The sequence below is a fragment of the Lissotriton vulgaris genome, chromosome 4_1, assembly GCF_964263255.1.
Source record: "Lissotriton vulgaris chromosome 4_1, aLisVul1.2, whole genome shotgun sequence".
In the NCBI taxonomy this organism is placed as follows: Eukaryota; Metazoa; Chordata; class Amphibia; order Caudata; family Salamandridae; genus Lissotriton; species Lissotriton vulgaris.
The window spans coordinates 345,333,900-345,357,907 of record NC_141691.1 but is presented as its reverse complement, the minus strand read 5'-3'; positions in this window follow the sequence as shown (position 1 = coordinate 345,357,907).

Below are 24,008 nucleotides of genomic sequence, written 5' to 3'. Positions count from 1 at the left end.
CCGCAACTCCCTCTACGGGCCGCGGTTGCTGTAGTGTAGAAAAGCACTATACATTTACCCAACAAGGTAGCACTTACTGGATTGGCCAGTAGAAAGTAATCCAGTTGAGTAGAGGTATCGCACAAAACTATGGCGTCTTCTTGGATAAATATGAAGGGCAGGGTTCATTTTGGCACGATGCTCCTGTCACAAAAAATTAAACCTCATCAGGAAGCACTTACAGATATAAATGAAGCAGGTGCCTGAGTTGAAGTTCAAATTCAGTAACGCATTCATCAGCCCAAAAACAATTGTGAGCTTTGTCGAGGCTGGGCAGGTGTGCTTTCTCCCCATATCTACCTTGTGTGGGCGGGGCCGAACGGAAGGGCTTCTATGCGAGTTCACTAGCCTCTTGTGTGTATAAAAGGTCAGAGACCGATCAGAGTAGCAGACGAGGAGAAAGAAGCTCCTGATCACAGGAACTGCACAGGGATTGCGCTCGTGAAAGTGAAGGATGCAAAGTGCACCGTTTGGCCCCGCCCACACACTAGCGGTGTACACCGTCTTCCTGCCATTTACCCACTCTGATGGATAGCTCACTGAAGGGACCCCTGCGCCCTTCGGTGCGATGGCACAGTAACACACACATGGTCACTGGAGACAGCTCTTCTGGCCCTTTACCCAGCTGCAGTGTAGGAAAACCACTATGCATTTACCCAACGAGATAGCACTTTCTGTGATTAGCCAGTAGAAAGTACTCCAGTAATATTTCTGCAAATCGCAAAAAATCCGAGAGTTCACTGATTTTTTTCGCGATTCCGCTTGAATTCGCGGACCGCAGATCCGCAAAATTCGCCCATACTTAGTTGAGACCACATATTTGCAATATTAACCAGCTTTGGATTTGGGGCCTGCACCATTAAAATCATCCAGCTGCTATAAATAGTCACCACTGTGAAATTCCACTCAGGAAACCTAATTTTGCAGCAGGTGTGAGTTGCCCCATCTCTCATCTACTCTTCAGACTGACGATGGAACCCCTCGTGGATCATGCCCATCTCTCACGAAGGGACTGGGGCATCACCTTACCTGAGAGAACACATCATGTCTCCATACATATAAAGGGAGAAAAATTGGCCTGACGGCTAGCGCGGTCGACCTCGAATCTGGGGACCTGGGTTTGATTCTCGGCATTGGCGCTGAACATCCTGCGATTCTGTGCAAATTACTTAATCCCCCCGTGCCTAACAAAAATGAATGTGGCCTCATGTAATGCAACAGGTACTATGTAAAGTGCTCTGATACCTGATTCGGGTCAAGTTTGCGCTATATAACACTGTATAATAAATATACGCGGATTAAGTTTTTTTCAATATAATAATGAGACTGCTGACCACTACATTTCTGGGTCCTTACAACACTCCAAGTGAGCTGACTTAAATCCTGCCTTATTCCCCTGACCCTGTGGAACATGTGTGAGGGCCTGGTGCACTGGGAAGGAAGATCTTTTCATTATTTGGGCCCCAGGACATATCATTCAGAGCTGAATATTCTAGATGGGACCCTCACCGTGACAGTGTCTTCCCACTGCATCACAGTCACCTTTTGAAAGCTTTTGAAAGCTTACAAGCTGATCCTCCTAACTAGGAAGAAAGAACTTAAAAACGCAGCTTGGGAAGCTTTGATAAAGGCAAGCGCATTAAGGGACAACACGTCTTTCTGGAAAGAAATTAATGCCCCCTTCTTTCTGGATAGGAAGGCAGACTCCATGGAAATAGGCATAGCGGAAGACGTCTGGGTCAATCATTTTACCTCCCTCTATAAGAAAGAATCACTTGATTTGATCCCACAAGAGGAGATGGACGCGGGGAGAGAGCTTCCTTTACAGTCACAGGGACATTTTCCACTAAATGTAATGTTCACCCCTACAGACCTGGAACAAGCGATCTCCCAGAGCGCAAGTTTAAAGGCCCCGGGGCCTGATGGAGTCCCCATTGATTTGTTTAAAGGGAACGTAGACCTCTGGGCCCCCTTACTAGCAAATGTCCTCAATGCTTACACCAAACTAGGCTTTCCCAACACATGGAAAGAAGCGATAGTCATCCCAATATTTAAAAAAGGGGACAGACAAGACCCAAAATGTTATCGCCCCATTTCCCTGTTAGATAATTTAATGAAGGTAGCAGGCAGGGTGTTGCTAACCAAACTACAAACCTGGTCCAAGAGCAACGGGATACTATCAAAATTCCAATACGGTTTTAAGTCGGGTGTGGGAACTATAGAGCAGGGCTTAAATCTGTCCCTCATAATAAATAAATACATTGGATCAAAAAAAGGGAACCTGTTCCTAACATTCGTCGACTTAACCTCGGCTTTCGATTGTTTGGACCATGGAATCTTGTGGAAAACCCTGACCAAAATGGGGATAGATAAAAACATTTTAAGTTTTATCCAGGAATTGTACAGAGACGCAGGCGCCACGGTGAGATTTGGCAAAAATGGCGAGCAAACCAGAAAATTTCCAATAGCAAAGGGTGTTCGCCAGGGTTGCATTCTCGCACCGTTTTTATTTAATTTGTATATAAACGAGGTAGCAGTTTCCATGAACAATCTGGAGGTGGATTACCCTAAGATAAATGGACTCGCAGTCCCACTACTGTTATACGCTGATGATGCGGTGATTATGGCCCGCACTCAGCGGGGTCTCCAAAAGGCACTAACGGGCTTCGCAACCTTTATGAGCTCTAGAGGCCTAATAATAAACGTGGGGAAAACTTTCACGATGTCATGCACCACCAGAAAAAAAGTACCTGACTGCAAAACCTATGTTAATGATTCAAAGATAGCAATGTCCAAAACTTTTTCTTACTTGGGGATTATTTTTAGCAATAGAGGGACATGGTCTGCAGCGATTACCTCCCGAAATCTGGCTTTTGCCCGCGCAATAGGGGCGGTTAAGCAATTTGCCAAAAAACTTGGCGGGAAACCGGTAGACACACTACTTAAGATTTACGCAGCAAAATGTGTATCTACAGCTGTCTATGGGGCGGGGATCTGGGGTCTGGCAGATAGCTCTGAAATCCAAAGGGTGGAGAATGCTTTCCTGAGGTATCTCCTAGGAGTCCCGCGTTCCACATCTACTACTATCTGCCACAACGAACTGGACAGATCCCATATTAGTGATCTGATAAAGATAGCCCCAGTCATGTTGTGGCACAAGATCTGGACATGCGAGGACACGACCTTCAATAGGGAAATAATTCATGACTGTCTGCAGCAAGTGAATGGCGTTAAACAGCCATGGCTGGCATATGTCAAAAAATTTCTGGACTCCATCGGCCAACCAGAATTCTTCTTAGACCCAACTTCATGTGCCCAAATCTCAAAAAAAGCATTAAAAGAGACATGCCTTGGTCTACTGGAGGAGAGGAGATATTATCTGGATGGGAATAAGTCCACTATTATAGCCCATCGTCAGATACTCCATGATCATGGTCTTCATTCTTACTTGGAGCCAAATTTCTCCTGTTATCACAGAATACTTTTAGCACGTTTGAGGACAGATTCCTTCTTCAGGTTAATAACGTTCCCTGTCCCAAATGATTGGTCTGTGAAATTGACAAAATGCCCGTGTGATGGAGTAGCTACCCAGACTAACATACATTGTATCCTATTCTGCAAGTATTATCACTGGGGGAGAAAAAAACACCTGTTGCCACTACTAAAGCTGTGGGGCGTGAGAAGTTGCAAAGCAGCCCTCCATAGATTGTATTTGCTCCAAGACGAGCTTACTATTATAGTGATGATAAAATTCTTGTCGTTCATTATAAGATGTAGAGGGTCTATGAGAAGTGAGTAGAAGGCTGAGGGTTTGTAGGAGTATTATTCTGTGCCTAATAACACCACATAATACATAAATATGCTATATTTACCTCAACCTCCTATCAAGTTAATGAATTAATTTTTCTACCAAACGTTTTTAGAAAACTTTTTATGACTTTTAATACTAGACTAAATTGAATGACCAGCGCAACGAATAGGAATTTTTGTACTTAAATGTTTAATGTTGGTGTTTTAATTGTATTTTGTAATGTTTGCTTATATGGTGTTTGTCAAATACCGAATAAAGCTATCTTTGAATTGAATTGAATTGAGAAAGAAGCTCCTGATCACAGGAACTGCACAGGGATTGCGCTCGTGAAAGTGAAGGATGCAAAGTGCACCGTTTGGCCCCGCCCACACACTAGCGGTGTACACCGTCTTCCTGCCATTTACCCACTCTGATGGATAGCTCACTGAAGGGACCCCTGCGCCCTTCGGTGCGATGGCACAGTAACACACACATGGTCACTGGAGACAGCTCTTCTGGCCCTTTACCCAGCTGCAGTGTAGGAAAACCACTATGCATTTACCCAACGAGATAGCACTTTCTGTGATTAGCCAGTAGAAAGTACTCCAGTAATATTTCTGCAAATCGCAAAAAATCCGAGAGTTCACTGATTTTTTTCGCGATTCCGCTTGAATTCGCGGACCGCAGATCCGCAAAATTCGCCCATACTTAGTTGAGACCACATATTTGCAATATTAACCAGCTTTGGATTTGGGGCCTGCACCATTAAAATCATCCAGCTGCTATAAATAGTCACCACTGTGAAATTCCACTCAGGAAACCTAATTTTGCAGCAGGTGTGAGTTGCCCCATCTCTCATCTACTCTTCAGACTGACGATGGAACCCCTCGTGGATCATGCCCATCTCTCACGAAGGGACTGGGGCATCACCTTACCTGAGAGAACACATCATGTCTCCATACATATAAAGGGAGAAAAATTGGCCTGACGGCTAGCGCGGTCGACCTCGAATCTGGGGACCTGGGTTTGATTCTCGGCATTGGCGCTGAACATCCTGCGATTCTGTGCAAATTACTTAATCCCCCCGTGCCTAACAAAAATGAATGTGGCCTCATGTAATGCAACAGGTACTATGTAAAGTGCTCTGATACCTGATTCGGGTCAAGTTCGCGCTATATAACACTGTATAATAAATATACGCGGATTAAGTTTTTTTCAATATAATAATGAGACTGCTGACCACTACATTTCTGGGTCCTTACAACACTCCAAGTGAGCTGACTTAAATCCTGCCTGTTTCCCCTGACCCTGTGGAACATGTGTGAGGGCCTGGTGCACTGGGAAGGAAGATCTTTTCATTATTTGGGCCCCAGGACATATCATTCAGAGCTGAATATTCTAGATGGGACCCTCACCGTGACAGTGTCTTCCCACTGCATCACAGTCACCTTTTGAAAATTCCTGCCAGTGTCGGTGAATGGCAGAATAGCCCTCACAAAGATGGTGATGCTCCTGAGGGTTCTATACCACTTTCTATTCCTCCAATAAGACTTCACGACAAGTCTTCAGAGACCAAGATAAACTACTTGGGGGATCTTATTAGGTACAACGGCCGCCGGCTAGTGTTCCTGCCAAAACTACAGCTTCCTCTAGCTTCGGGGGACCATAAAGACCCTCAATTCAAAATATGCTTCCTGTCCGTCCAATTACAATGGCTTTCCGCTGACTTTCAGGGCACTAGCTAGAAGATACTGGGTCCTGTACTGCTGTAGTCTTTTTGACGGGGTTCACCTAGCTTGTGATCTCCCTCGCCTATTACGAGTGACCCTTGGATGCCTAATTAGAAGATGCAGGGTTACTAGAGAACCCCCCCTCATGCTCCTTCCATCCCCCTGGGATTGGGATACTTATCCTAAAGAGATCTGATACCCTGGGATCAAGTGGGCCTCTTGACCTTGAGTCACCTTTTCCGCAATGGGCAGTTACTGGCCTCTGGGGAATCGGTGGACCAATATGGCCTTCAGACTGGCTAATTCCTGATATATGGCCTTCTGCACCAGGTCCTTGGGAACCACTGGCAAATAGAAAATACGGAACCTTCCAGGTACACCCTCAACACCTCCCTACACACATTGGGCACTGGGACATGCCTTGTCTCATGGCTCACATAAGTGACTGTCATTCATATGTGGATCCCATTACAACATCTCCAAGAGACCTGGAAAGCTGTTTGCTTGGGCTTTGGAATATCTAAGTAAGGCTTCCTGCAACACATGTCTACAACTGATACAGTTCTATTTATTACACAGAGCTTATCTCACACCCTAACGCATCCATCGCATCTTCCCGGTTCCCAGTACAAGTTACCGGAGTCAGATCTCCTTTGTATGTTGTGTTACTGCTCCCACCTTCACACCTACGGGACAGAGGTTGCCCTGGAGATCTCTGCAACCACACGGCAACCTCAAGTGAATACCTGGGAGGTTAGAACATTCGGAATTTATCAATGGCTGAAAAATAACAAGGCAGCGACCCGTTTCACTGGGTAATCAACCATTATTACGCAACTTTTACACCACATATCATTACTTCGCAATGATACAACGCGTAGCCTTCACTATGCAAGTTTTAACATTGCATGCGCTGTAACATTACTTATGACGCAAAGGCTATCAACATTGGTGTGTGGAAATGGCCACGCTTCCGTTTCCACACAACGATGTGCACCACTGACGCTGGAAGCCCGTAGAAGAGGAACCACGGTCAAAGGAGAAGAGAGAAACCGTGGAGAGAGAGGTAAGAAGGGTTGTGTAGTATTTAAGGGTTAAGGGTTAAGGGTAGGGGGAGGGTCATGCAGGGGGTAGTGTTTTAGGGTTTAGGGTAGTGTTGTTGTGTTTGTGTAGTGGAGGGTAGGGTTTTAGGGTTTAGGGACCGGCTTGGGGGTAGGGGCAGGGTCGTCTTGGGGGGATTGTTTTAGGTTTTAGGATATTGATGTAGAGGTTGAGTAGTGTAGGGTAGTGTTTTAGGGTTTAGGTTAGTGTTGGGGTGATGTAAATATATAATTTACCGTCTTAATTTCTATGCAGGTAAGTACTTAATCAATAATAACTCAATCGGAAAGAAAGAAACAGAGTCCGTGGTGTTAGAGTTCTTAGGGGTTTTTATTCCTTAAAAAGGAATGGTCAGGACCAGTATATCATGTTCTTCCCACCACAGGGGTGGAAGAAGGGATAGAGCGCGCTCCATTTTATTGACAGTACATAGCTTATATACTTAATTCATGTCATAGAAAACAGTATAGTAGGCGTAACAGCTGAGAGAAGACAAGATAACAGTATCCACGTGTTACTAGTACGTAATCAGAAGGCGTGGACTAGGCGTGAACTGGAGGTGTGTGCTAGAAACGTCACAGGTATGTGTCACTAGGGGGTGGCACTAACAGAAATGTTGCAATGTCAGCAGAAATTGGAAGCTTGGATGCGCGCGCAGCTGCATGACGTGTGAATGACGTGAAACTGGAGGGTGCAGGGGACTTGACATTTACACTGACGGGAGGAGACAGAAGTCTGGCATGTCAGATCAACTTGTACTTCTATCATATCTGATATCTGATGTTTAGGAACCATATTATCTGGACGGAAAGGTCTCTGGGGCAGAAGCTACTCTATACTGACTATGGATGCGTGTGTAAGCGCCTGAGTGTCTGCATGAGAAGCGTGGGGCATGGGGCCTTCCATGGGAGCATGGTAACAGAGTCTATGAATTACTTGCACGGAGACAGGTCGGCCCTCTGCTCTGCAGATGAGGGGGATGTTTACTGAAGCTAGTAGGCAGGAATGTATTTTCGAGGAGCGGAACAGATAACTCGAAGGTTATAGTCAATCTTGGCAGGCAGCAGGCTGAGCTGAGCGCGGTGGGCCGCGCTGGAAGTAAGTCAGAGTTCACGGGTACAGAGGCAGCCTGGGTTGAGGCTTTCAGAGTCAGAAGCCAGAAAAGATGGCTCGATGGCAGAAATTCAGGGCCTACTTTGCCAGAGCTGAAAAACGTGTAAAGTACATTACAAAAAGACGTTGGCATAGCATATTTAGGAACGGACTAATTAATCCATTCAAGGTGGATCTGAAAGAGGACATGTTAACGTTGGACGCAAATGTATTTGCGTCTTCATAGCTGGCACAGGAGGGAAGTTACATGCACTTTAAGCTGGTACATGGAGACGGTGGGGTGCGCGCTAGGGAACACAACTTGACCATAAAATTTATATTTCCTCATTCCCTCCTTGCTCCCTACGGACCCTTCATAATATATCGAGCAACTGAATACTAGGACTAGGCCAATGCCTAGGAAGGATAGGATCTTCCATCCCCAAGCGGTTAACGTTGTCCAGAACCAACCGGACCAAGTCCAGGTGCCTGGATTCTGATGTATCTGATTTGCAATCTTGTGAAGACGTGTAATAGCTTGATATACAGATGGTGCGTTTTGTGGAATAAAAACACAGCAACTTGACCCGATGACCTTACAGGCTCCGCCTCTATCTGCCAAGATGACGTCAATAACAAGACGATTCTGAAGGACAACAACCCGCATGGCGGACTGCTCTTCGGTTAAGTTACCTAGGGCGGAGGCAGTTTCATTCACTACTGCTTCAAGTGTTCTAGTTAATCTGCGTATTAGTTTACTATTTTGGACAGGGCCTAAAAAGAAAAAGAATCCTTTATTAAAATCGGTGTACTGTTCCCATGCCGTTTCTGTGTAGTCGACAAGTGGGATATCTCTTCTGAGTCTATTCTTTACTAGATTTGTATTTCGGTGGTAATCAGGAGGAGCTAGAAAAACAGGTGGCAGAAGGAATGCAATGTAACAGGTACCATCCCAATCTGGAGGTAGGCGTATGTATGCGGTATGACCACAAACAAAATAGGAATGACGGATAGCTTTAAAGGACGATTTACCATGATCACTGAATTCGACCACAGTAGTGCATTTACTATGACCTAAGTGTATTGAACCTTCCTTCCTGATACATAATTCACCAGTGACTGGTAATACTGACATAACGGGTAGAACTGGTGCGGCTTCGGATTCAACAGTGAGAATCATAAGGCTAATTGTGTAATTACCTAATCCATATACTTCATTTTCTAGATCAGTTCCGATTCTAGTGGGGAGTCCCTCCTTATCAGGGTAACAGACGTCGAGCAGGACCAAGTTCAAGTTTCCCCAAACCCAGCCCCCGTCGAAAACAGCAATATCAGGATCTAAGGAATTAATTATTTTAAACCATGCACCACAGGAGCCATTGTGAGTGAACGGGTACGGAAAGAGGGGCAGAGCTCCCTTATAATTCTGGTAGGGAGGGAGTCGGCCACATATCCAGCAGTCTGTAGCATTGTTAGTCTGATGGGAATGATGTAGCATACTAATGAATGTGTTGTTGCGCAGCGCAAGTCTGTAGGAGAGTTCATGTGGAGGTAACTCACTAAAAGTGTGTTCAGCAGAGACATTGTAAGCAGATTGTTCACGCTTGAAAATAGGGTAGTAGATAGGGAGAAGTATACTGGCAACTATTATCAGAAGACTTAGAAAAAACATTATTAACAATGTCACTATACAGTGACTACGCAGTGATTTGCAGTATGTACGTTTCTTGAATTCTCTCTCTCTCTCTCTATCTCGATCTAGGGGATACATGTCAGAAACTATTTAACCGATTCACCTAGGGGAGGACTTAAACAATTAAACTGTCTGACTTGCTAGATCGGAGCTTGAGTCTATATTCCTCTTGGGGAGTTTTTTCTCGTTCGGAAGTTTTAAAGTCACTGAGCTCGATACAGTCTTTGGAAGGGGTGGATGAGCCTGGGTCGGATTTCAGTTCATTACAAAGTTTAACATGGCTCATGTGGACCCACCCCTTCCTGCCCTCCACCTTCACCGCTGTCCTTGTAGTAAGTAGAACGGTCTTCGGCGATTTCCAGCGGGGCTCCAACGGACTTTTCCGGTCGAAGTTTCTTATGAGGATTAGATCACCTGGACGGACATCATGCGGCTTTACATCAGTGTTGTCAGGGAAAGCTGCGGCAACCTGTGAACGACATGATTGGAGTGCAGACATCAAGGAGGCAAGGTAATCTGTCAACATATTGCAATCAACATCAGTAATTCTTTTCGGAATGGGCGTCCCCCACATATTCGGTGGTCTCCCAAAGACCACTTCGTACGGGGATAGTCCTGATCTCGAGTGGGCAACCATCCTCATGTAGAACAGTGCCACTGGCAGGGCGACTATCCAGTCGACCCCTTTCTCTTTACATATTTTAGCAAGTCGTGTCTTTAATGTCTGATTATGCCTTTCTACAAGGCCTGCGGCTTCGGGATGTCGGACACAATGGAATCTCCACTGGTATCCTAGCAATAGGGAAACCTGCTTCATTAATTCGGATGAGAATGTCTGACCGTTATCTGAATACACGACACGAGGCAAGCCGTATCGTGGGAAGAATTCACGAACCAACTGCCTGGCAGTGGTCGGAGCAGTATAATCTGGGACTGGGTATGCTTCGGTCCAACGGGACAGAGCACAAACAATTACGAGAACATATTTGAATCCTCGACAACGGTCCATCTGCATATAATCCATCTGGAGGACTTCAAAAGGGTGATCGGGAGGATGAAATCCACCTTGCTCTACAGGAACGCTTTTACCTGGATTGAACTGACAACAGATCATGCAAGTACGCACTTTCTGTTTTGCTGCTGCTCGTAAGTGTTTATTGCTCCAAAGATTTTGTAAACTGTCTAACATCGCTTTTTCTCCTAGGTGTGCTGGACTATGTGCTGTATTAACCATGACTTGAACCATAGAATCAGGGAGAAACCATGTAGATTTTCCCTTCGTCATCCAACCTTGATCTGTCTGGATCCCTCCTAGTTCAGTCCATTTCTTTATTTCATCTGGAGTAGCATGTGCCTGAATATCGATTACATCTAGTGTGGGATCCCTGACTGTCATACAATGTGTCGGTCCTATTGTCTTTGTCATGTCAGTTGTCTGAGTGTGAGTCAATGCTGTATGTTTTGCTGTCTGGTCTGCCAGGTCGTTACCCTGGGAAACAGAATCTGTAACTTTAGTATGTGCTTTACACTTCATGACGGATATGCCTGAAGGCAGATGTATTGCTTCTAACAGTGCTTGAATGAGGGGACCATGTTGGATCTTGGCACCATGAGAGGTCAGGAAACCTCGTTCTTGCCATAACATACCGAAGTCGTGTACAACTCCGAACGCATAACGGGAATCAGTGTATATGTTGACATTTCTGTTCTTGGCTAGAATACAGGCTCGGGTCAGAGCAATAAGCTCTGCTGCTTGAGCAGACAGTGTGTCAATACGATGTGTTTCTTTTACTTCGGTTTCAGTGGTCACTGCATATGCGGCCACTAATTCTCCTGTACTTGTTCTCATACATGAACCATCCACATAAAGTGTCAGGTCTGGATTTGCCAGTGGAACATCTGTTAAGTCTCGTCGGGGCTTTGTTACTGCATTAATGATTTCTATACAATCATGCGGGGCTGGATCTGTCATAATTGTAGGTAACAGTGTTGCGGGGTTCAGAATGCTGCAGCGTCTGATTTCTATGTGTGGCTGGAATAGCGTCAATTCGTAACCTGTCAGTCGTGCTATGGTCAAGTGTTGAGTCTGGGTTCTGTTTAACAGAACCTCTACAGAATGTGGAACTTGTACTGTTAACTGATGTCCTAAAACAATTGAGTCGCTCTGTCTGATTGCTAACGCTGTTGCTGCTACAGACTTTAAGCATGCAGGGAGTGCCTGGGCTACTGAATCCAATGTACTTGAAAAATAAGCGCAAGGCTTATGTGAACCTGCTTGATCCTGAGTGAGAACAGATAATGCTGTACCATCACGTTCTGTAACAAAAAGTGTAAACGGTTTGCTGTAACATGGTGTTGCTAAAACTGGTGCTTGACATAATGCTTTCTTTAATTCCTCAAAGGCTTGTGTATGTTCCTGAGTCCAAGGGAGGACAGTCGAAGTCGCTGCCTCCTGTGTCGTTAACTGAATGAGTGGTTTAGCTAGAAATGCATATTGAGGAATCCATTGTCTGCAGTACGAGGTGAGGCCTATAAAGGCCCGCACTTCCTTTTGTGTCTGTGGTTGTGGCATATTTACAATTAACTGAATGCGATCGGGAGTGAGCTGTCTCCCCACTTTGGACAGCAAGTGACCCAAGTACACAACTTGCTGAACACAGAATTGTAGCTTCGAAGGGGACACCTTGTGTCCCTTGTCTGCCAGGAAATGTAAAACTATCAGTGATGCTTGTTCACATTCGGGCTCACTTCGTGCGGTGATCAGCAGATCATCGACGTATTGCAGTAAAGCGGTGTTAACTGGCATTTGAATACAATCTAGTTGTCTTTTCAGTGCTTGACTATAGATGCTGGGGCTTTCTGTGAATCCTTGAGGTGCGCGGGAAAATTTGAAACTTCGTCCATTTAAACTGAATCCGAAGAGATATTGGCTCTCTGGATCAATAGGTACACTGAAGAAAGCGTTCTTGAGATCAATTACAGTAAAGAACGTTGCTTCTGAATCAATAGCAGTCAATAGGGAAGAGATATCGGGGACCACAGGGTACTGCGGTACAATACATTTATTCAGCTCTCGAAGATCAATCACCAGCCGATATACTGGCGGTGCATTGGGATCAGTACGTTTAAGAATTGGAATGATGGGTGAATTACAGATATTGGAGTCGGTCTCTACGACCACTCCTTGTGCTATAAGCTCTTCAATGATTTCCAGTAAAGCCACTACAGCATCGGGTGGTAACTTGTATTGTCTGATTCGTGGTAGTACAACTCCTGTCTTGAGTGTAACACGGTATGGTGTGATATGCATACAACCTACATCAGTTGGGCCTTTTGCCCACAGGTGATCTGGTACATTTCTCAATCTGACATCGAATTCTCGCAACACATAATGACCCTTGAAATCCCGTAGAAAGAGTCTAACTCCCTCCGGGGAACAGCAGATTATAGCTCCTAGAGCCTTCAATGTTTTGATTCCTAACAGATTTTCTGGGCATGAGTTCGTAAGTAACAAGTCTGTAACTCGTGATAATGGACCCACAGCCAAGGGTACTGGTTCAGATACTTCATTTACAATGGGCTGTCCTGAAAAACCAAGGGAAACATTCTGTGAGCCTGAGAGGGGTGCCCCTGGGACTTCATTATGGCTGATTGTGGTGCGGCTTGCCCCTGTGTCAATTAAAAACTTTCTGTCTTTTCCCAATACTTGACTGTGTACATAAGGACCTTCTTGATCTACAGGAATTTCAATAAGAGGCAAGCCAAATTCCCTCTCTAGGCTGTTTCATGTGTATCGTTGATACTCTGGATAAGCAGATTGGGCATACTGGTACATCTGTTGGGAAACTTGTTGAGTCGTAGCAGTGGGCTGTGGTACTGCTACCGTCTGTGCTGTATGCGATGAAGCATGCATAGGCTGTGTATTCTGCATGGGCGGTGCATTCTGTGAAGTCTGTTGCTGAACCTGATCTTGTCTAGGTGGATGCGGTCTCTCTTTAGTTTTACCTGTCGCTATGTTATGTTTCAGAACTGGACATTCATGTACGTAGTGGCCTGGCTGCTTGCAATAATTGCACGTCCCTTTAACGGGACCTGCGGAATGATTTGTCTGATTCGTACCCTTTCTGTTTCCGTCGGTATGTACCGACTGGGCTACTAACATTTTCATTTTCGTGTCTTTCATACGTTTCTGTTCTTGATCCTGTTCTTCTCTAATTCTATTCTGATGGTATTGTAACATTTGTAACATCTGGGATGGCGTATTTGCTTGCCATGTACTCTCAACCTTGTATACACGATTCTTGACTGCTAACAGGGAATTTTCAACTAACTTTGATACAAAAAGATGCGGGTACGATTCGCTACTTGGTTTAAGACCACTATTAATAATAAAACATTTCTCGAATCTTGAATAAAAGTCACTAGTATCTTCGTTGGGCTTCTGTTTACATGCTGAGATTGCATCCCAGTCTTCTTTTCTAGTTGCCAGTAATCTTGGCAGAACCTGTACTATTAAACCTGGTAATGCTTTAGTTTTGTCCCCAAGGCCTACCCCTGGGACGCGTTTATTCTCTTCGTCTTCTATTTCTGCCCATGCAATCTTTTTCTCTCCCACCTCCCATTCTTTTTCCTTTAATTTCTCGTAGATGCCCGTGGGCAGCAGTACCTTTAACATTTTCATGATATCATCATATGTGTAATCCCCCATCAGTAACATGTCTTTAAGCTCTCTGTGAAAACCTGCAGGGTCTTTATCATGGCTCGGGACTAGTTTCTTCATTTCTAACAGTTCTAACTTAGTCAGTGGCGTGTGTACATACACACGTTTCAAGCGATGATCCTCACCCAAGACTGGGTGTACTTCTCGTAAGGGGTTCTGACTTTCAATGCCACTCAGGCATTGCATGTGATATGTTTTCCTTTCTGGGGGCGGAGCGGGAACATATTCAGAGCTTATAAAAGTGTTATATCTATGTCGCTGTTCTAGAATTATTTGTATTAACTTGGTACTTAAACCTCTCCATCTATCCATGAGTAGTGCTTCTAATGTTTCATGTAAGGGGCCTGGATCAGAATGTTGGTTTCTGTATTTCGTTAGGAGGTGCTGAATCATGTATATACCTGCTAGTTTCTGTTCGTCTGGGGAGAGGTTCAGAAATATCTGCGCTAGTGTATCATCATTATACATATCCGGGTTTTCAGCCCATAATATGGCTGACCGGGCTAGTTCTTGTTCATCCATCGAATTGAGTATGTGGTACCCCACTCGGTCTCGGAGTCTTTTATCAGTCTCCTGGAACTGGTGTTCAGAAGAATTTGGATTTGTTAAGGCAGAGAGGAAAACTCTCTTGCTTTCTGGACGGATACCTTTCCTAAGGTAAGTTCCCTTACCTACATACGCTATAGTATCTGTAGTCTTTTCTGGTTCTTCAAACTCTTCTTCCTCCTCGGAGGAAGCCTTTTCTTTCTCTTTCTGGTGTACCTCTATCACTGCCTTTCTAATTTTCTTGTACATACTGGCTATGCAAGTGCCTTTATCGTGTTTTCCTTCAGATATATTTTGACCCCACTTGTTTAGTGCATCTAACTCGCTCTGATCTGTCCCAGGCCTGTCTCGTTCTCTTATTAGGCAATTTATAAAAAAACGTAGTATCTGTGCTTGAACGTCAACTTTCTGACGGTCCATGGCATCCTGAATACTGTCAGGGTCTTTCCCTGTCTGAACAAACTCATATATTCTATCTAGGCGCTCCTTCATACCTGCATAGCATAGCAGGAAATCAGTAGCAGATCTTAACCGTAGTGATGCCATCATCATTATATCGTCCTTTCCGGGTACTGGATCATATCTGCAAACTGAAAGGTTTTCTTTGAATGCGTCAAGGCGGGGTGATTTGAACGTAAAAGGACTCCGAAAGTCCCTGAGCTGTAACCTGCGTGTCAATGGCGGGGTGTGTAGACCCCCTTCCGCACCCCCTGAGGCGGATGCTTGGGTATCATCTCTCGGCGGAGTCTGTATCTGAACTTGAATTTTTCTTTTAGTAGGATCAGGAAGAAGTGGTTTCGGTATATCAACTTTAAGTGCGGGAAGTGGTGGAGGTGGTGGAACAGGAGGTTTCTGTTGTGGTACTGGCGGAATATGATCTTGGGGCGGGTTACCACCCCCGTCCCTGTCGTTAGGCAGGGCGCGGACAGGGAGATTGGTGTAAGCGGGTGCTACATCCTCTAGATAGGAATTCAGGAATATGTCTTTAGTAGTCTTATGCATTACTTTAGTTGGAACTAATGGTGGCGGCAGATTTTTCGGTATTTCTGAAATGGCCTCAGGCGAACCCTCGGCCGCGAGATACATACCGTTTATGAGGTTATTTCGTGCGCGGTCTACTTGCTCTGTTTTTACTCGGATCCCCTCGGTAACTAACTCGTTTTCTTGGGCCTTTTCTGATTCTCTAAGTCTGTCTTCTCTACGTAGTGCTTTTTCAGCACGCTTGTGTGATTCCTTACGCCAAAACTCTATGGCGTCTTTCTGAGATTGTCTGGCTTTCTTTTTCCATAATGCTTCTTCTACCTTCATGATGCACTCAGCATCCCATGTTCCGTTAACAGGCCATCTGTGTCTTTCGTCTAGGTGTTTAGTATAGTCGGCCCATAACTCTAGAAATAATATGGCATCTATGCCATGCTTGTGGTTCATGAAGTTTCCCGGAGTGTCCCTAGGGGGGATAGGAATTGCTTCCTCTAGTATCCCTTTCCTAGTTCCTATCTGCTTTAATTTGTCGAAAAACGGCATCTTGTTTACTTAATACTGAATACTCAATCCTTACTACTTAATACTGAATACAACTAGCTATACAAGAACACAATAATGCACATTTAAAAACGGTCACATTCATACCACGACATTAATCACATAAAAAGACATTTAAGACATATATGACTACCCTCTATACTGGATGTACTGCTAAACAGTACAGATACACTGGTAAACAGTGCAGAACTTCAGAATACTAGATATACTGCTAAACAGTACAGATACACTGTCTAAAAACAGTGCAGACCGGACTTGTGTACCCAAACCCGTCTAGATACGTCCCAGCAATGGTACTCACCGGGAAGCACGGAAACAGAAGGCCTCGGAAAACTCGACTGGACTGAACTCGGCTCGACTCGACTTCGGAAAACTTCGGAAAACTTCGGAAAACTGGTGGGCCTCTTGACACCTCGGACCTTGCTTCTTTCGGCTAGGCTCTGGTCGGGATCCTCCGCACTCCTCACCGCCTCGTCTGGGTACTGATCGCAGTCTTCGTCACCTCCGTGGGCCAGAGGGAGATGCAGGAAATCCTGCCGGTACGCGTAGTTTCCTTCTAACTGATGGCAGGGGACAGAGCTTGCAACGCACCAACCGGCGCGTGAGGTGGGGGAGGGGTCCCTATTCGGGCGCCAAAATGATGTAAATATATAATTTACCGTCTTAATTTCTATGCAGGTAAGTACTTAATCAATAATAACTCAATCGGAAAGAAAGAAACAGAGTCCGTGGTGTTAGAGTTCTTAGGGGTTTTTATTCCTTAAAAAGGAATGGTCAGGACCAGTATATCATGTTCTTCCCACCACAGGGGTGGAAGAAGGGATAGAGCGCGCTCCATTTTATTGACAGTACATAGCTTATATACTTAATTCATGTCATAGAAAACAGTATAGTAGGCGTAACAGCTGAGAGAAGACAAGATAACAGTATCCACGTGTTACTAGTACGTAATCAGAAGGCGTGGACTAGGCGTGAACTGGAGGTGTGTGCTAGAAACGTCACAGGTAGGTGTCATTAGGGGGTGGCACTAACAGAAATGTTGCAATGTCAGCAGAAATCGGAAGCTTGGATGCGCGCGCAGCTGCATGACGTGTGAATGACGTGAAACTGGAGGGTGCAGGGGACTTGACATTTACACTGACGGGAGGAGACAGAAGTCTGGCATGTCAGATCAACTTGTACTTCTATCATATCTGATATCTGATGTTTAGGAACCATATTATCTGGACGGAAAGGTCTCTGGGGCAGAAGCTACTCTATACTGACTATGGATGCGTGTGTAAGCGCCTGAGTGTCTGCATGAGAAGCGTGGGGCATGGGGCCTTCCATGGGAGCATGGTAACAGAGTCTATGAATTACTTGCACGGAGACAGGTCGGCCCTCTGCTCTGCAGATGAGGGGGATGTTTACTGAAGCTAGTAGGCAGGAATGTATTTTCGAGGAGCGGAACAGATAACTCGAAGGTTATAGTCAATCTTGGCAGGCAGCAGGCTGAGCTGAGCGCGGTGGGCCGCGCTGGAAGTAAGTCAGAGTTTACGGGTACAGAGGCAGCCTGGGTTGAGGCTTTCAGAGTCAGAAGCCAGAAAAGATGGCTCGATGGCAGAAATTCAGGGCCTACTTTGCCAGAGCTGAAAAACGTGTAAAGTACATTACAAAAAGACGTTGGCATAGCATATTTAGGAACGGACTAATTAATCCATTCAAGGTGGATCTGAAAGAGGACATGTTAACGTTGGACGCAAATGTATTTGCGTCTTCATAGCTGGCACAGGAGGGAAGTTACATGCACTTTAAGCTGGTACATGGAGACGGTGGGGTACGCGCTAGGGAACACAACTTGACCATAAAATTTATATTTCCTCAGGGGGGTCATGCAGGGTATTGTTGCAGTGTAGGGAATGGACTGAGATCAGGGGCAGTGTTGTGCTGGGGGTAGTGTATTCGGCTTTAGGTTAGTGTTGTGGTGTTTGTGCAGTGTAGGGTGGTGTTTTAGGGTTTAGGGTAGTGTCGGGGTGTCGCGCAGGGTAGTGTTTGGATGTAGGGACAAGACTGGGGGTCGAAGTAGGGTTGTCCAGGGGGTAGTGTTATAGGGTTTAGGGTAGTGTTGTGGTGTTATGTTGTGTAGGGTAGTGTTTTAGGGTAGTGTTGGGGTGTCGTGCAGGGTAGTGTTGTGGTGTAGGGAGCAGACTGGGGGAATGGTGAGGGTCGTGCAGGGGGTAGTGTTTTAGGGTTTAGGGTAGTGGTGTGGTGTTTGTGTAGTGTAGTGTTTTAGGGTTAAGGGAAATGTCGGGGGTTTGTGAGGTTTAGTGTTAGAGTGTAGGGTCCAGGCAGGGGGAAAGGGGGGGGGAACGGTCGTATAGGGGGTAGTGTATTAGGGTTTAGGGTAGTGCAGTGGTGTTTAAGCAGTGTAGGGTAGTGTAGTGTAAGCATGATTTTAGTGCAATGTTTTTAATTAGCATAAACCATGGTACATTTGGTACATTTATAACCATTTGTGTTATAAATGCATACGCAGTTAAAACTTGCAAAGTAATGGTTTATGCTAAGTAAAAACATCACACTAAAATCAAGCGAAGTAATGGTATGTGAAATATGGACATACATTTGTTTCACTGATCTAGCCCTAGCAAAAAGGACAATAACAATGAAATAGAAAAGCACAGATCCTACTAGTAGCAAACCACGGTGTGATGATCATTGGCTGAAGTAACCGCTCTTCACAGAGAGGAGACGAAGGGCTTCCACCACCGTGCTTTAGCCCCGACATTGGACCATCTATTATCCAAGTTTATAATTTTGGTATCTGACAGCTCCTGCTCCTCCTGACCAAGCACGATTGAGTATTCACCCTCTTTCCATCAACAACTGCCAGACATACTCCATCCGGCTACATGCCAAGAGACCTATTCTTAGGGGCAACATCCTACATGGCAGAGAGAGTTGATTTCCTTCTTTACCCTACTAGAAAGGATTGATGTACAAGGCCTACAGTCTTGACCCCCACCTACCAAGGCAGCTGCCCACACTCCCAGGTGGGAAACAGTGTATGTCCCAACCATGATGTCAAACTACCAGAGGGCAACCTCTTTGCTCCCTCGTTAATTTCCATGAGTTTCCAGTCACAAAGTACCCCCCTTCCTATTTAGCCATTGCTTTGCTCCCTGCTTGGGGAGATTTACTTCCAATATATTAAAGAAGGGAAACTTGTTGTAATCAAAGTCTGGAAGCCATGGAGTATATTATAGGTAGGTTTATTGGATCATGGTTCCAAGTAAGTAAAGAGATTGTTAAGCCTCACTAGGAGCAGCATCATTCTGCTCAGCCCATAACCAACTGACACTCTATTCCACCAACACTCTACATTTCAGATCACCTGGCACTCTGACTGAGCAGCGGGGATGTGAAACTCTGGGTGGATGCCTAGCAACTAAAGGAAATAACTGCACAGCCCATTTGAGATCCCTCATCCTTTAATTATTTCTTTCTGCCTTGCTTTTTGTCATCTGAGAGGGGTGGCACTTGCAAATCTTTGCTGTATTTTATTGCATCTTTCTCGCAGTTTTACTGTACTGCTATAATGTCTCTGTTGCATCACAAATAAAACTAATAAACATTTGTGAAAAAATTAGGTTGTTCAAATCCTTAACTTCCAGAACCTGAACTCTATAAGGCTGTCCTTATCCATTAAATTGTCCTATAGACAGATTGTCAGTTTATCACGTGGCCGATAGGGACATTGTCGAAATCACTAAGTTAGCATGGCTCGTACAGCCATGATGCTGCTTTTGCACAAGTTACTACATAACTTTATTTTTGCAAGACTCTGTTTATGCCTTTCACATGAGAACTATCTACTGTGTTCGTTCTTTGCCTGTTCCTGGAGCTTTGTCTGAACATTATGAGCAAGGTCGATAACCTATACCCCTTGTTATTCTGTTCTGGTCCTAGCACCTAGACAAAACATACCATTGCAGCTGCGGCTGGAGACTCGTGCTTTGATATTACTGGGATACATGTTTAAGTAACACACACTTGGGAGGGACATTTCCAGGGAGAAGAGAAACACTCACCTTTGATGTTAAAATCCCATCTATACTCTAAGGTATGGGGTCTGCTGACAAAACACAGAGTTCTTCTAACATATAATAATTCTTCCTCTTTCCAAGGGGAGGGAGGTTAGACACTATAGTCCTTTCTCCATTATCTTTATATGATGACATCTGCCTTCATGATGTATGGACTGGCTGAGATGCTAACTATATCACTGTTAAGCATTTTTCTGCTTCTTGTGGCACGTATAGTGCATGTTAGAGCATATTAGTTAAAATTAACATTTTGAACTATATTCATGTCTCTGTCAAATCTTATTGTGGACAGGTACAAGAGTGTGAGCAAAAAGGTGTATCTTGGTACTGCGATTCCTGAGAGATCCAAGAGTATTGTGTTCTGTGTTGTCTAATCATTTGCTTCTCTGCGTTTGTGTGGGAGAGCAAGTGGGACACTATAGCTAGTTGGTCCTGGGCTCTAAGGTGGTAGGAAGGCTCAGCCCCTATACACCAAGGTCCCATAATCCTATGCATTGTTCTGTGTATGTCCAGAATCCCTGGAACAAGTTCTATTCAATAATCCAAGGAGAATATTTAGTTGGTTCAATATAACACCAATGAAACACTATTTTGTGATTACTTATTTGAGTCTTCAGTGAGATTGAAAATGGGCAAAAAATAGGTTCACCTCAAAAGTTCTGGTCAATCAATCTGGTAAATGTATGTATATTTTTGAACAAAGCCAGCCTTGATCGTATTTCTAAGGCATATATGTATTCAAACACTAAGATTGGGAGACAGAAAGTAATATCAGATATAATTTTGTTCTTAACAGGGACATTGCTTTCTCAGTGAAAGGCATACTCTTTCATAATAATGGAAATGTCAACAGGTAGACAAAACATGCAAATGTGGTTTCATAAATGTCTTATGGTGGTGAAAAAAGAATATCCTGAAAAGCAACAAGTCCTGCAAAACAGTGCAAGGCTAAATGAAATTAAACATGGGCGAGCCAAAAACATTAATGTGGTGAGCTGAGTCTGAGAAATTGGTTTGTTGGTTTTGGGCGATGCAAGCCTTTTGTAAGCAACAGCCACAATCCCTGTGATTATGCACCACAAAAAGTCACTAAATCATCCAGTGTGTTAACCTATGGTACTTGCCATAAAAGATGTTTGGCTTAACTTAGGGGCAATATCTAAAATATTTGTGCAGCAATGTAATAAAGTGAAAACACAACTAATCCCAGGTGGTAAACTCCGCTCCGCTTGCAGAGTTTGCGGAATTCCACCATTTGGGAGCAAAGAGAAGTATTTTTTCCCATTTGCACACTCGAGTTTTTTTTTGGTGCTCAAACGCAAGCGCCAAGACTCTCAGGTCACTTTTGAGTGCCAAAGACTTCTCATACCACTGGCAAGCTCCAGCGAGATTTCGCACTCACTCGCACGGCTTCTGGCCGCAACAACACCAATGTAGCATCCTTTGTGTGGATCGCTAATGGAGCGGTTGAGCAGCTTTTCCACTTGAGAATGCAGCTGAGAGGCATTTGGAGTCGATTTTCTTTTCAAACTGGCCTTTGGAGTTGTTTTTAGGTGCAAGAAGCCATTTTTCAAACCTTTTTTCCAAACCAGAATGAAATGTCCCAGAGTCTCTAACTTCCTATTCCTGTCCAGAAGGCTCTTCCCAATTTGTTAATCCCACTTTTCTTTGGGATATGGAGCTGGAAGGATCACTCTCCTAGGTAGAGTTCATATGCAGAAATTCCATGAAGCACTCCAAAAACTCTGCTCTACTTCACTGAGATCTGACATGGGCAGAGCTGCTATGTGTACTGTATTTTAGAAGGGTAACATATGTGTCGACTTTTCTGCATAAGCATGTATTCGTTGGATTTACAACAGAACGTGCAACATACTTTGCAGATTTTTAACAAAAACATGTTTCTTTTTTAATGGGCTAAAACATTCATTATTATGATTGGTGTACATAGGCTGCAGACCTGCTCTTGACACTCTAAGCAAGGCTTTAAAAATGAAAAATTGTGTTCACTATTACTAAACCTGGTCTCTCAGCAGGTCGCCTGCGCCATCCACTTCTTCCTTCCTGTGTAGGCTGTTGTCTTCCTCCCTTGACGTTGTGGCTCTGCTCTACTACATGCCTCCCACTGCCACGCTATGGCCTCACCACCTGTCTGCAGGCAGGACTAATCCTCCAATTCTCCCCTGGCTCAGTGCTACTGCGCGCAGCCCCTCTTTCCTCCCCTGCTGCCACTCACTGGTCAGCACTCAGCAGCAACTGCCCTAATTGATGAACAGCAGCCTGCTGTAGCGGTCAGAGCAAACACGTTTGATTATGAATTGTCCACTTAAGTTAAAAATGTAGTTGAGAATCGCCATCAGCTTATCTCAGGGACACAAATTCCAATATATATTGTGTAAAAGACATTTCATTGTGCAATTACTTATTTTCCCTGAATCACTATATTTACAGCCCTGTTTTAACAGGAGCCCACCAGGTTCCCTCATTAAATTGGCATGTGCTTTCTTCATTCTGGAGGCATGCTGCTTTCCTCTCGGCTTACCCCCTCCAGTTGAAACTGCTGTTTGGAATGTAGCAGCCCAAAGCCATCCCTCTTCAATGCCCCTTGAGTCTACTAGGACTATACAGTCACTGTCACAAGGACAAGAAACTCTTTCCACAACTACACATAGTTCAGAGTCTGATGAGCTGCCACAGGTATGATCTCGGGGCTCGGCCTCTGAATGCCACGACGAGTAGAGAATACATCTCCTAGAGGAAAGATTAGAAATCGGATTAACAGCGCACCCCTCACCTGCAATAATGCCATGATGAAATCCACCCGCCCCCTCCCACACACTGCGCAGCAGATGCTGCTTCCATTACAAGATTAGTCTGAGATACTGAACAGATTTTAACAGCTGCACCACACGCTATGGTATGCCCTGGTAACGCCCGCTATGCTACAGAGTTTGGCAGAGCTAAAAATACGCACTACAAGCAAAGCATGGAGTAGCAAAAGCTCTGTGTGCTGCACCAGCAGAGCAGAGTTCACCACCCACCCTTATTTTCTTTCTCTGCTGTATATATGCTATTGGATTTAAGGACTTTGTTTTTGAGATATCACAAGTAAGTTGAAAAGCTGGTGTATAAGGGTGCTGTTTGTTTGACTGGGGGCATGCACTTGAATTTATTTGTACTTGTATTACATTTTTTTACATTTATTGTGGCGGGTTACCTGTCGTTTTAATAGGGGTTTATTTATTTTTTGCATTTGATTTTTCTTCTTTTGTGAAGGAAACATGTTGCACAGTTTATGGCATTTTCTCCTCGTTTTTTAATAAATTTGCAATATTGATTTAATTCGCTTTGTGGCCTAGTCTGCCAAGACAGTCTGCCCTGTAATGGTCATGGGTGCATGAAACAACTGTTTCTGTGGTGTATGTTGAATTGAAACATCATTTAGGCCATGAATGGCATTGGATTATAATACAAAATGTGTTTTTGAGGTATTTCACATTTGTTCCCCTGCAAACAGTGTTTAGGTGGGGTAATGCCTTTGGAGGATGTGTTTTGTTGTGAACATTTTTAGCCCTGTTAATTTTCTTTTTTGGCATAGCTGAATTGGCCTTGCTGAATTAATGCTGTGTTCTCTGTGTTACCATACCTAATTTGTCTGTATGTGTGTTTA